Here is a 14,936-nt window from a genome sequence, read left to right as displayed (position 1 = left end):
GCTTTTAAAATAAGCTTCAAACATGCATCTCAAATAGTAAGTTGGGTTAGTGAGATGCTATGGCTAAATGTTCAGCATCACAAATAATTCAGTAACTTGATCCCATTGGAAAATACACTACACACTAAATGGCACAATTTTCACATTTATGTTGAAATGTAAATGTGACAGTTTGATTTTCAGGAAGGTGCATATGACCACAAGAAGCATCAAATTGATTTTCACTAAGCTACACACAAATAGAATTGATAATATAATAGAAAATCATGATCCTCATTCTTAAAGAACATGACTTTAGAAAATTCAAGAACGCTTCATGTCCACACACAGAAACAGACAGACAGACACAGACACACACACACACACACACACACACACGCACAAAGATGCAGTTCACCAATATAGGAATGATGGAGTAAGACTGCTTTGGGGAATTCAGACTTACCAAGCTTCTTGGTCTCCTACAAGAAGAAATGATTTCTACATAATGCTCTTGAAACATGTCATTTCCTTTTCTGGGCCCATTTTCCTCATCTCTCATTATGCTAAAACTCCCCAAATATGCCACAATTTATCCTTATGCTTCCAATTTGGATATTATTGCTTCTAGAAAGCCTTTTCCAATTGCTCAAGTCCCCTCTGTGTTTGCAGAGCACTAGACAACCCCTTAATATGGCAGTGAGTACTTAAACATTTTAACATCCTGCTTTCTGTTGTGTTTTAGTACTGTGTCTTGAACACTAGACTGTAAGCGCTATAAAGGGTGGAGTCCTGTGTGCTTTGTTTATGTGCGTATCAACAATGCCTCGTTTTATACCCAAAGATTAAATGACCCAACAAATAAATGATTAGGAAGTCCAAGACTAAAGCAACAGGACAATGGTGAGTAAAACCAGTCTATCTAATACTGTTAGCTAACTTAAGGCCTAAGATTTCTTATAAAGCTTGTAAAACTAAAAAATTTTGAAAAGGTTAGGATAATCTGGATACTTTTAAAAGCTTCATTAAGTTTTACACACAGAGACTAGATTACTCACATTTTATTGGGTAAAAAAATCAACTATTGAAGAGCAATAAGTTTCAGTATCTTCACTTATGATAATGAAAATTAACGTGTGCCATTTTCACACTGGGCCACATAAAGGTAAAATAATATTTTTAAAAAGTGATTCAATTTAAAAAAATAGGCTAGAAGGACTGCAAATCTACGTGAAATAAATTTTTAAAAGTGTGTATGTATACATATCTGTTTATATATGTGGGTGGGGGTATATACATGTATATTTCATGAAAAATTAATTCATATTAAGATATAACTAAGGCAAAACTGACTCTGAGTGTTTGAAGAGTTGGCATAGAACATTTTAGTTCATATTCCAATATATTGACCATTGCTCTGCTCATAATTTTATGGTGATATTGATTCTGTTTGGTGAATTATAAATCTTGGAAAACGTACTGAGTCCTGCTGCTATTCAACCCTCTCCATGTTACTAATCAGTTTGAGCTTTAATTTTAATCATGCAATTTACTACTAATTTTCACTTTTTGTCTATGTAGATTTTCTGTTTTTAGTTTGTACTTTTTTAGTTCATTCATATTGTAAAATAGTTTTTACAAAGAGGAGCAGAAAGACCATGTAAATTATTTTTTAAAAGCTTAATTGGCTAGGATCGGTGACTCACGCCTGTAATCCCAGCACTTTGGGAGGCCGAGGCAGGCGGATCACTAGGTCAGGGGATCCAGAACATCCTGGCTAACACCGAGGAAACCTCATCTCTACTAAAAATACAAAAAAAATAGCCGGATGTGGTGGCGGGCACCTGTAGTCCCAGCTACTCGGGAGGCTGAGGCAGGAGAATGGCGTGAACCCAGGAGGTAGAACTTGCAATGAGCCAAGATCGCGCCACTGCACTCCAGTCTGGGGCACAGAGACTCCATCTAGAAAAATAAAAATAAAAATAAAAAAAAGCTTATTGAATATTAACTTCCCCAAAGTCACCTGAGATGTGCTAAATAATTTTGCATCTTTTACCTATATTTACCATTGACATGTAAAAGATGAAATTATCTTTCTGAATTTTCTGTTTTGAAACTATATTTTTGAAATACTTGAGATCTTTGACATCCCTTTTGGCATTTTAAGGGACAGCAAATATCTAGTTATTGAAAATAATTTAAAATTTTTGAAAAGTCACATAAAGTTAAGATGGTGAGTAACAAAACAATATAATCTTAAAATCCCTTTCTCAATTGTCCCAATCACATTTTTATACACACATAAAAATCCTTATGTATTCATACTTACAAACTATCAGCCACATCAAATATGTTATGAGTATAAACAATTAAATATGATTTTTAACAGCTATCAAAGTCTAAAAGCAATAACAAAACAAATGTCAAAATGCTAAACAAATGTAACAACATTTGATCATGCCTCTCATGTTAATTACTTTTTGTGGTAATTATATATACACATATATTTCTTAATCAAAAATACAAAAAGCAAACTTCTATATTTTTAGCATACATCATATATTTACTCATTTATAATTTTGACTTTCCTGAGCATTTAAAAAGATAAAAGTCTACCTCGGTTAAGCTCTAAGAACTCGTTTTAATTATTTTCTTAGGTAAATTGTCCTTCTCTCCATCTTTCATCCGTTTAATTCAATTGTGGTTAGTTGAGTTTGGTTGACTGTGGAACATTTAGCCTAACAACAGGCATTAGGTAGGTGTTTTCAGGCCACTACTGTGGCAAAGCTAACTTTGTCCTTTGTATTAATATTCACACTAAACAGATGATTTTATTTAATGCAGTGGTGCCTTAAGGAAGGATGCTTGTCCTTCACTGTAAACAAAAGGGAGGGAGGGAGAGAGAGAGAGAGAGAGAGAGAGAGACTGAAATGAGAAGAATAAAGAAAGCTGAAAATATCTATAACACCATCAGATTAGAAACATCATCACTTAAAGCTATCCAGAACCCACTTTGAAATACTTGGCAGTAGAATATTTGAAGGTAACAAGCTTCTGAAATTTTCTTGAAGTATGTAAAATTTGAATGTAGATTTCTTATTCCTTACTTTTTCTACAGTAATTTCAAAAACAACAGGTAAAATATTCCTGACCACTCAAAAGATATTTCTATTATATAACATCAACTTAGAATTCTATGGAAGGTAAAATTAAGTTAAATTTTACAGTATTGAGATCATCCAAAACTATAAAAAAGTCATACCCAAAGGTCTTCTGAAATAAAAATAGACATAAAGACTATTAAAAGTACAAATCCTTTTAACGTCATGCCAGAAAGTAGGGTGTTCTATATTTTAAGTCCTCAAAGCTAATTTTAAACACAACTGCCACTGTTAGAAATTGTGTTCTAGAAATTATGTCTGTGAACTATGGAGAAACTGGACACTGAAAAAATTTTGCTTTCCTAGGTTACCTAGAAAATTATATGCAAAATTATTTTAAGATATTATTTTCTAATACCTGCATTCATTAACAATCAAGTTAATTTAGTACTGCAGATATTTCAGGGGTTGTAACAAACACTGAAGAGAAATTGATGAGCAAGAAACTCACAGAATTTAAAAAGAGCAGAAAAGAGAAACTTAAGCTAATTATACATGCAATGAAATAAAACTTTGGGATAATGGAAGTACCTAAACTGGTTTACAAGTAAGGCATGAAGGAGCAATGAATAAATGTAAAGATTTTTGAGAAAAAAATAAGACAGTCATTTTCAGGAACTGAAATATTATCTGTATGATTGAAGCATAAGAAAAGAAAAAATGCTGTACAGGAAGAAGTTGCAGACTTAAATTGTACTCAGATCATATAAAACTTGCTAAAGTTTGGTGGTTTTTTTAGGTTGCTAGTTTTTTCATTCTGAGGTTCATGACAAGTCATTGAAGAGTATTTTAGCAGATAATGATAGTAAGATTTTTATTTTTATTTATTTATTTATTTATTTATTTATTTGAGATCCAGTCTTTCTCTGTCACCCAGGCTGGAGTGTGGTGTTGGGATCTCAGGTTCACCGCACCCTCCGCCTTCCAGGTTCTCATGTCTCAGCTTCCCGAGTAGCTGGGACTACACGCACGTGCCACCATGCCCAGCTAATTTTTGTATTTTTAGTAGAGACGGGGTTTCACCATGTTGGCCAGGGAGATCTTGAACTCCTGACCTCATCATGCACCTGCCTGGGCCTCCCAAAGTGCAAGGATTGTAGGTGTGAGCCATCATATCCGGCCGATAATAAGATTTATGTTTAATCTCTAGGTCTCTGTGGTATAGGAACTAGGGTAAAAGGTAGATGGCCAAGACCAACTAGAATACATTTATTTTTTAGTAATCCAGGGAATTGATCATTTCTTGGAGAAATCAAAAGTATCAAGACATAGGAAGTAGTTTTGGTAGATTCGTGGTTTGGATAGATTGGTGATATGGTTTGGCTCTGTGTCCCCATCCAAATCTCATCTCAAATTATAATTTTCATAATCCCCATGTGTCAAAGGAGGAGCCCAGCAGGAGGTGATTGGATCATGGGGGCGGTTTCCTCTATGCTGTTCCTGTGATAGTGAGTGAGTTCTCATGATATCTGATGGTTTTATAAAGGACTCGTCACACTTCGCTTTTCACTCTTGTCTCTCCTGCCGCCATATGGAGAAGGTTCTTGCTTCCCCTTCACCTTCGGCCATGATTGCAAATTCTGGTGATATCTGCTTATAGGTGTTTTTCAAAAGCATGGATGTGGATGAGAAAATCCATAAGGAGAATGTAGTGTGAGAACAAAGGAGAAATATATGGGGCTCAAAGAAAAAAATAAACAAAAAGAAAAACAGCACAACTAACAAAGAGAGAAAATTAGCAGAAACCCTGTAAATGAAAAAGCTAAATAGCCTCAGAGTTTAAAGTAGAAAAAGAATTAGTGATGCCTTTAAATCCAAGAAAGGAAAGTTCCAAGATAGTCAGTTGTGTCATTGTGATAGATTGTTTGCAAAAATGTCTGCAATTACTCCCCTTTTTGTATCCGGAATCCTTTCCCATATAATTTTGGCAACTTCTCTCATCAAGGGGTGGATTCTTTTCTTTCATTCCTTGAACGTGAGCTAAATTTGTGGCTTGGTTGACTAATAGAATACAGAGAAAACAACACCATGGCAGTTCCAAGACCAGACCTCGAGAAGCCGTGCTCCTTTCCTTCCTTCCTTCCTTTTCTTCTGCCTCCACCATAAGATCAAGCCCAACCAATCCAACTCCAAATATTTAAGAGATTCTAAATTGGAACTGACCATAAATATCTGTAAATGAATGTTTGGATTAATCATAAACAAGAACTACCCAGTTGACATGAAAATGTGTGAGAAGTAATAATTGCTGCTCTACCTTTGGTAACTGATACAATATTGTATTTTATTGAGCTTCAGGATAATGAAAAAGAAAACTGGCCATTTAAAATGTAATTTTTTGTATTTTTGCTAACATATGAAAAGAATATACTCCTGCTAACAAAGAAGAGATTACTTTTGTAAATTTCAGCTTTTGCCACATGCCTGAGTAACATCCAAGTGAAAATGTCAAATATGAAGTGTGATATATGTTCTAGAACCTGCAGGATAGCTCTGTTGATATCTGCTTATAGGTGTTTTGCAAAAGCACGGATGTGGATGAAAAAAATCTATAAGGAGAATGCAGTGTGAGAAAAATGTAATGTTATTCATTATCATTCAATTACAGTTGTATAAATGGAAGTCAGATTGTAATAGACTGGGATGAAAATGGGGGTTGGATGAATGGATATAGGACAAAGCCAGGGCTTTTGAAGCATTCTTTAGAGAGAAAAAAGAAAAAATTGAATCAGTGGAGATTTAGGAAGGATTTTTCAGCAATAAGAGTTCTCTCGGCTGGGCGCAGTGGCTCACGCCTGTAATCCCAGAACTTTGGGAGGACAAGGCGGGTGGATCACGAGGTCAGGAGATCGAGACCATCCTGGCTGACACGGTGAAACCCCATCTCTACTAAAAAATACAAAAAATTAGGCAGGCACGGTGGAGAACACCTGTAGTCCCACCTACTCAAGAGGCTGAGGCAGGAGAATGGCCTGAACCCGGAGCTTGCGTGAGGCGAGATCGCGCGACTGCACTCCAGCCTGGGCGACAGAGTGAGACTCCGTCTCAAAAAACAAAAACAAAAACAAAACAAAAAAAAGACTTCACTCTAAGCTGATTGCAGTGACTCTAGAACTACCCCATTGATGGATGGCAGATGCTAGTTTGGATGAGAGAAATGTGGTTTTATTTAGCTGATCAATGAAAATGTAACCTACAAATGCAAGATGAAAGGAGAAGTTATTCACAAAGAATGGGTGCAGAGGGAGAACTTAGCTTAGAGAAAGGGAGAAAGGTAGATGACTTAAAATATTCATATAGTTATCAATAATTAAAAAACAAAATCATGGTCCAGAACAGAATAATTAGGTCATGGGATAAATCAGTTAACAAATCTTTGTGCAAATATTATGAACCAGGTACTCGCTTAATCCTCTTAACAAGATGAGGAAATTGAAACTCAATTATGTCAGTTATCTTTCCAAAGTTTGTACAACTAAGCAAAAGCTCAGATAACAACATACAGAGTTTATCTTACTCAAAATTCATTGGCAAGTTTGAAACTGTAATCTATTTCTATCCAATAGTATATCACCAGTGCTTGCTATTATAAAGTTTTTACTAAAACCAAGGAGTTCCAGAATTGAGTTCACTAATCAATGATCCTTCTCTGAACACTTTTTTCTTATTATAAGAAACAATTTTAAGTGCATCTCCATAATTTTAACATGAAGCAGGTCTGAATAACATTAATTAAATATATTATATATTGAAGTTTATGTGTGTTTGTAATAGTAATTATACTTACATTCAACGGGAATATGGTTATTCATATTTAATTCCAACCCAATTTAAAATTGAATTTCTTTGCCAAACTTACAACAACTTACGACATTGTCTCAATTAACTTTTCAAAACTATACATATTAGAAATGCGTTTCTTTTCTTTTCTGTCATTAGAGATTTTAGCTCTCATTGTATTTAGCTGAAAGAACCAAAACTTTGCATGAGACTGCCACCCTGATTAGAGGTGAAGTGACAATTCCGAGTAGGGAGAAGATGACACTGAAGTTTCCTTCTATTTGCATTTTATTTAGAAAATCTCAGGAGAGAGAAAAGACAACTCTGATTCAGGAAAGGTTTCAGACTGATTGAATAGTTAAAATAAGTTTACTCAACTCCTCCTCCAGAGACATGTTAGGTCATGAACCTTATTCATAAAGTAACAAAGAGTACACGTTGTGCACCCTTAATGTGCAACTGCAGTGGTTGTTTATCTTAATAATGAGACTTGCTAAAAGGCCAAAAAGAGACTGTATGTTAGGCCACATTATGCATCATTCACTCCTTCTCTAATGCAATTGTGTAGGGCAAAACGGGTATAGAATTCTGCATATGTACCCCAGAACTTAAAGTGGAAGAATTAAAAAAAAAATGCAAACTTTACTTTGTAGGAATCATTGCTTTGAATAGAAAAATAAATCTGTAGTTAATAGATTCATCAAAAAAAGGGTATAGAATTCTTTAGTCTTGTTTTAATGTGGAAATAGAAAGAGATTGATTTTTCAGAGAAAATATTTTGGGCCAAAAGCAAAGCATAGAGTATTGCATAGCAAATACAAATATTAAATTTGAAATAAGAAAACACTGTTCAAAAAGAAATTAAGGTGTATGTGTTGCAAGGTTTTCTTTAACAATAATCACTGGATTTTTCTGCTTATTAATCTCATATAGTTATTATGCAGTGTACAATTTTGTTTATTTCTTTAAAGGAAGCTAGGGTATTAGAAATTTCAGGAAGCACTCTCTTTTATATGTCTGTTCCCATAGGGGTGATGCTTCTCAAAATCATTACAATTTCCTAATTGCTTTGTTTTATTACATTTTTAGTGCCTGGTACTTTCACATACTTTCTTTGCTGTCATTTAGCAAAATTTTATCTTACAGATTTCATTTCTTTTATCTCACTAATTTATATAAGCAACTGATAATAGATTATAGGAGAATAGTATTTTTAAGTATTGGTGGATGTTTTATGGTAAAGAACCCAATGTGTATATATGTGACACCTCTATCTGGAATATATAATGCATAATACCTCTGAGAATTATTTCATTAAGGAATCCCATTTAATTTGCTTAATCAATTTTTTTCAAAATATTTAATCATGAGACACTCCACCTCCATCTCCTCCACTGCTGCAGGTTACCGATTAGTGTCTTTCTGAAGTTTATATAGCATGATATCATTGCAGGAAAAACCTAACTAAAAGTAGTCTCACTTCTGGAAATAATAGCTTAAAATGACAAGAATGCTTCAAAATTCAGTAAATAGGAAAGGAATTTATAATTATTGAGCCCCTGCTATGTGCCAGACGCTGTGATGAGCACATTTCATGCTATCATAATTAAGAAAAGTATGCTTTAAAAATCAATTCTGGCTTAGAATACATCAAGTAGGAAAAAGTGTTGCTCCCATTTAAAAATAAAAGAAAACCTAGAAAAACTGGAAACAACTTTTCTTAAGCCTATCAAAGAACTGAGGTCACAGGACAAACTGATGATCCAAAATATGGAGTGATGCTTTTAACTGTAGGTAGTGACAGGATCAGAGCATTTACTTACCTGGAAAATACAGCATGAAATGCTATAAAAGCCAACAAGAATTGCCAAAGACATATTATGGGCTACTGTACAAATGTGAAGCATCAGGGGCTGTAGATTGGAGGAGGGGCGTTCACACTATCTGGCAGGGGCTTACTTCAGGACCTCTACTAGGTGCTTACATGAAAGATGACACAGATTTCTGAGAATGCTTTCCCAAGGTGCTAGCTGGGGGAAAGGAACAGTAGCCACTGCCTAAATCCCCCCAGACCTATCTCTGTGATTCCTCTGAAATAATTTGAAGGACGAAGGACAATTGAAAAAAGTACTTCATGAGCTCTTGTAGAAATTCATTATATCTGATGGAGAAAAACTGCAAAATAAGTAAGTAAACAAACAAACTTGTTCTCTGCTCTATGAGAGGAGCAGAATATCCACCTCCAGGAAAATAACCAGACCAGCATTGCAACTGGAGGAGAGCTGGAAAGGTGTGAAGAGCATGGCCCTAAGATCCAGGCTCACAGACAGCCAAAATCTAAGTCTTAATCAGATCACCAGAGAACACCCAGACTCCACCCTAGTCACCACCACACTGATAAGCATCATGTGAAGTAGCAGTGGAATACATCTGGGAGGGCTGCAAGATGCATGTCCTTGGAAACAGTGCAAAGTGAAGACACAAGAAAAGTGAGAAGGCTCCAGGCCAACTGGGATTAGACTCTGGGACAAACTCCTAAAAAAATAGCTAATACTGTAAACCCAAGGTGTAATCAGGGGAATAGAGGCCTCTTAGAAAAACCACAGCTATAAAAACTTTACACACAGAACAACTTCTGGCTAACAAAAACCCTCATGTCAAAGGCCTTGCAAAAGGCAAAGAATCTGTGAATTTGAAGATATGTTCATAGAAGTTGACCAAACTGAAATACAAATAGAAAAAGAAATCACACACACACACACACACACACACACACACACACACACACACATACACACACACAGAGAGAGAAACACCATTGCTTTTGTACTACTCTGGCCAACCTGCTGAGGAAACTGTTAGACAAATCCAGAACTGAAATATTCAGCAAGAAAACTAATTTGGGCTTTTGAAAAATCTCATGTTGGAGAACTGTTTTAGATGGATGAACAACAGGTTAAATAACCAAATGCAATATATAAACTTTGATGATTGCATCCTGTTAGAAAGATTAGAGTGAGAGAGAGAAAGAAAGAAGAAAGAAGCTTGATGAAATTAACCAATGCAATATGGGTATTGTATAATATTAAAACTTTTCTGTAAGGTTGATAATTCTTCAAATATAAAGAGAAAGTGATTTATTTTCTTTTCCCTGTCCTTCTTCCTATACAACTTTTAGCACTATGTCAGTCTCATAAGATATCATAAATTATTGGTAAATGAATAAATGAATTTTTGAATCAATAATATAAAATACATTTTGCTTTTGGAATCCCATTCTAAAGGACAAAAAATGTCATATTGGATCATTCTTTTTCTATGCTGTCAAAATATAACAGCATAATTTTTGAGAATACTTTTTCAATTAATGCCCAGATATGTCAAAATTTTAAAAACTCAGCATAATCTCAAATGACATAAACAAACATATATTTTGTGGTTTTTAAGTCCAGTCACCGTTAATAATTCCTACCTTTCTTTTCAGGTTTTCAGTAAAAGTGGGCAATAATTAGCTGGTAATAATATTCAGGATATTTTGTATATACAATGTATGTGGAATTGATTGGAATTGAACAATTGAATGATGGATTAATTAATCCAGATTAGGACTAAGGAAGCATTATTTTCAGTAAAATTTATACATCAGAGAAGAATGTAAATAATCATATACATTTATCATCTGGAAATTTAAACGAGTATTTTAAAGAACCTGGATAGTCTTAGGTATTGGTTGGAGGCAAGCACAAACCAGAAGTGGAGAAGGAGGGAGGACAAATGTGAACATGTTGAGTAGGAGGTGAAGGAGAGTGGGTGGAACCTAAAAGTGAGAAACAGAATAAAATACTGTCAAAAGAGGAAAATAGATTTGTGTCTATTTTCCCCAGAATATTCTTGTTCAAAGAAAGCCCCTTTAACTATAATTATACTACTAGAATACTTACTACTTTCTAGAAAGTTATAAGAATTTTCAAAATGGTTGTGTAACTTCACTGTAAGAGATGAGACAATTTCAATAAACTTGATTAGATGCTACTCATTACACATATATTTTACAAAGTTCAGCTTCTTATGTATAATTTCATGCATAGTAGAAAGGCTCCAATATTTGTTTTTCATTTTTAGGTATGACTTTTTATTCCTTTTCTTAAACTTTTTGTCCAGCCTTCTCCATATCCCTTTTTAAAATTTTTATTTTCTTAATTATTTGTGCATGTTTTGATTTTTCTGTTGGATTTTCATGCAATTAATCAGCTATGATATCAATCAATCATTTACACATTAATATATAATTCCATATTACGTATAAATTTGACAGGAAGGTTACATGGTTGGGGCAATCAAACTTTCTCAGTGTATTGAAACGAAATGGAATAGAATATAATTTGTGTATCTACATAGTCATTGTGAGGAATTATTGCAATTAAACACTGATACAGTTTGTCTGTGTCCCTACCCAAATCTCATTAATTGTAGTTCCCATAATCCCCCGTGTTGTGGGAGCAACCTCATGGGAGGTGATTAGATCTTGAGAACAGTATAGTTCCCCTATGCTATTCTTATGTTAGTAAGTGAGTTCTCACGAGATCTGATGGTTTTATAAGGGGTGCTTCCCCACTTTACTCTGCAATTCTCTTTCCTGCTGCCATGTGAAGAAGGACATGTTTGCTGCCCCCTTTTCCGCGACTGTACATTTCCTGAAGCCTTCCCAGCCATGTGGAACTGTGAGTCAATTAAACTTCTTTCCTTCATAAATTACCCAGTCTTAGGCAGTTCTTTATGGTAGTGTGAGAACAGACTAATACAAATACCATTTATTTTGAAATGATATTTTAATGATACCAATACCAACACAGCAAGTATGTTTATTTTACCTTTTTTTTTTTTTTTTTTTACAATTTGGAAGCAGTTAATTTTATTTGAGTTTTTATTTGTGCCAACATCCTCATAACACCTTATAAATACATGTGCTCTACCTGCAGTTTTTAATGAGGACTGATCCTTTTCACAGCAATCACTTCAGAACATCAGTCCAAGGGATTGTATTTGGCACACCAAGCTGTTAAATTTTCCCATCATTTATATGTGTTTTTTAAAGCACTGCCTGTGGCTTTACTGTTCATTATTAAAGGGAAAGCACTATCAGAATTTCAATTGGTTTCTTCTGCCCGAATACCAATTAAAACCTGTTTAATACAAAAATGGAAATGTACTTCAATTCATCACCTTTTTTAATAAAAGAATGTCTTGGTTCTAATAAGTCTGTTTTTATAAACTAAAATATTTATTAGTGTATTTTTCAATTCTGCAGAATTATATCTGGTTAGGAGGAAAAAATATTAGTCAAGCTATACAAATTAGCTGTCCAACCAAGAAAGAATTCAGCAGCAAGTCCACCCTTTGTTCTAATTAGAATTGTGTAAGGTGGCAGTGAGTCATGAACTTGAGTCTAAAGACACTGAGAAAATGCATTAGCACATGATTCTGTGTTGAAAAAGGGAGATAACAGGAAAGGCCTTCATCAGGAGTTCCATTGAAACACATTAAAATGTGGCAATTAAAAAATAAATAAAATAACAATAAAATAGTTTTAGAAAAATGCTATTACCTTTGCCTTTGAAGGGTAGATCAGGATGTTTTTAGGAAAACTGAAAAATATAATGCCTAGCTTGTATAGTTCAACTTGAAAAAACTACTGAAAATCTACTTAATGCAATATAAAAAATGAAAAACATATCCATGTATGATTTTTTAACAAAATGATATATCCGATTTAATAGAAATGGTATAATTGTGTTATATGTGTGGAGAAGATATAAATAAATTTTGAAAACCCTCAAAAACAGCAATAAATAGCTCTTCTATTATAAATTTTCTAAACTCAAAAACTCCTAAAACCATTCTATATAAAGGTTAAATTTTCTAAAAATAATCTGAGAAGATGACTATGTAATTCATATGTAAATAAGCATAATTTACAGCAAAATCCATCAATGTAAAATGTGAAAACATTTTTTTTCAGTGCCTATAATTATTGAACTTCGGTGAGAAATAGATGTTATAGATATTAAAAAAACAAACTATATCATTTGGAAAAATCTTTTAAACACTACAATATCTAGATTTTAACTTAAGCAAATGAATAGCACTGTTCGTTAAGATCAGAAGGTTTAAGAGAGAAACAGGTTTTGGAGCAGGTTTGAGGGGCATGAATATTTTGTTTTAGACATGTTACATCTGATTGTCCTTTGGACATGAAATAGAAGACCTCTACTAGGCTGATGAATATAAACTTCAGAGCTCTGAGGAGGGGTCAGGTTTGAAGATACCTGTGTGGGACTTAACACCAGGTACCTGGAATCAAAAGCTATGAGACTGGACTCCATTTTCTAGAATGTAGTGTCAGAGAATAGATACGATAAGAACAGATAAGAAAATGGTGGATGAGGGATGAGCTCAAGGCTATTCCATCATTTGTTAGGAAGTGGAGGAAGAGCCAGCAAAAGACACAGAATAAGGTAGAAAAGAATATAGCCATCAGGAAAAAAAGACATGAAAAGACTTTAAGAAAAAAGACAGAGTTAAATTTGTTAACTGCTGCTGAGGTTTATGATAAGAACAAAATAACAGAATCCTGCATTTGAACAAAAAGTGGTGGCAGCTTAACAAGAAGAAACTTTGCAGAGTTATGAGTACTGAAGCCAAACTGGAATGAGATGAAGAGAGAAAGGTTAGCTAAAAAAATGGAGACTGTAGCTACACTAAACTCATTAGAAATCAGTTACTTTGAAGGACAGTAGAAAAAAGGAACAATGGCTGAAGGGTAATTTGAGATAAATTGAAAATTATTTAGATATGACATACGAAAGTAGGTTTCTGTGCTAACAAGAATGTTCCGAGTCCAAAGGGGAGAAGTTATGATATTAAAAAAAAGAGTGAGAGAATTAATAAACACAGAAGCAAATCCTGCTTATTAGAAAATATTTTAGAGTCATATAAAGGTAGATGATATTCTGCAAAGATAACTATAACACTTACACAAATGGTCCTAGCTTTGGTACAAAAAAATAACCAGGTTCAATTGGAATAGCATGGACTTAGACCATTAGGTCTCAGGAGCAAAGTCTTACTATTGAAAACCAGCACAATGACCTGTGACTAGCATGGTCCAGATAGATGGCTCTCCAGCTAATCCACTAACAACTTCATCAAACCCTTAGGGAAAATTTGTAATAAACTACATTCTTTTCATCGTACTTTGTGTTCTTTATATGCTACTTGGTAATCTAGATGTAATGAATTCCAGCATACCTATTCCGGGAGGATGTCATTATTTATTATTTTGCTACGTTTTAAAAATGAATCACAAGAAAATTATTCCTTAGGGAAATTCTAAGGAAAGGTACATGAATTGGTAGTCACAATTTGTTTGTTGTTGGTATTTTTCTTGGTTTCAAAAGTTTCAAGTACCTCTGTTGCCTCGTTGAAAGTTTCTCTTCCTGTGTGTAGTTTATCAGTCAAAATATGATCACAATGCTTGCTAGAGAGTCCAATAATTTTTTTGAAAACTGGAGGCTGAGGAGGGTGGATCACTTGAGCTCAGGAGTTCGAGACCAGCCTGGGCAACATGGTGAAACTCAATCTCTACAAACAACAACAACAACAATTAGCTGGGTATGGCGGCCTGCACCCATAGTCCCAGCTACTCCAGAGGCTGAGGTCAAAGGATCAGTTGAGCATGGGAGATCAAGGATGCAGTGAGCAAATGCACCTCTGCACTCCAGCCTGGGTGACAGAGTGAGACAGTATCTCAAATAAAATAATAATAATAAAAAAAAGTTCCTGGATATTTAAACTTGATGCAGACACTTGTTTCATCTTTTACCCATCAATTCCTTTTGTGGTCCATAGTATTTATCTTCTGCAACTAAACTTCTTTCTGTATCATCCTCCTCCACGTAGCAACCTGAACCCAGACATCTCTCTGACATGTAACAGATACTTCCTAGAGATATTTGA

The sequence above is a fragment of the Theropithecus gelada genome, chromosome 1 (genome assembly GCF_003255815.1).
Source record: "Theropithecus gelada isolate Dixy chromosome 1, Tgel_1.0, whole genome shotgun sequence".
NCBI lineage: Eukaryota > Metazoa > Chordata > Mammalia > Primates > Cercopithecidae > Theropithecus > Theropithecus gelada.
Note: the sequence above shows the minus strand (reverse complement) of the source record.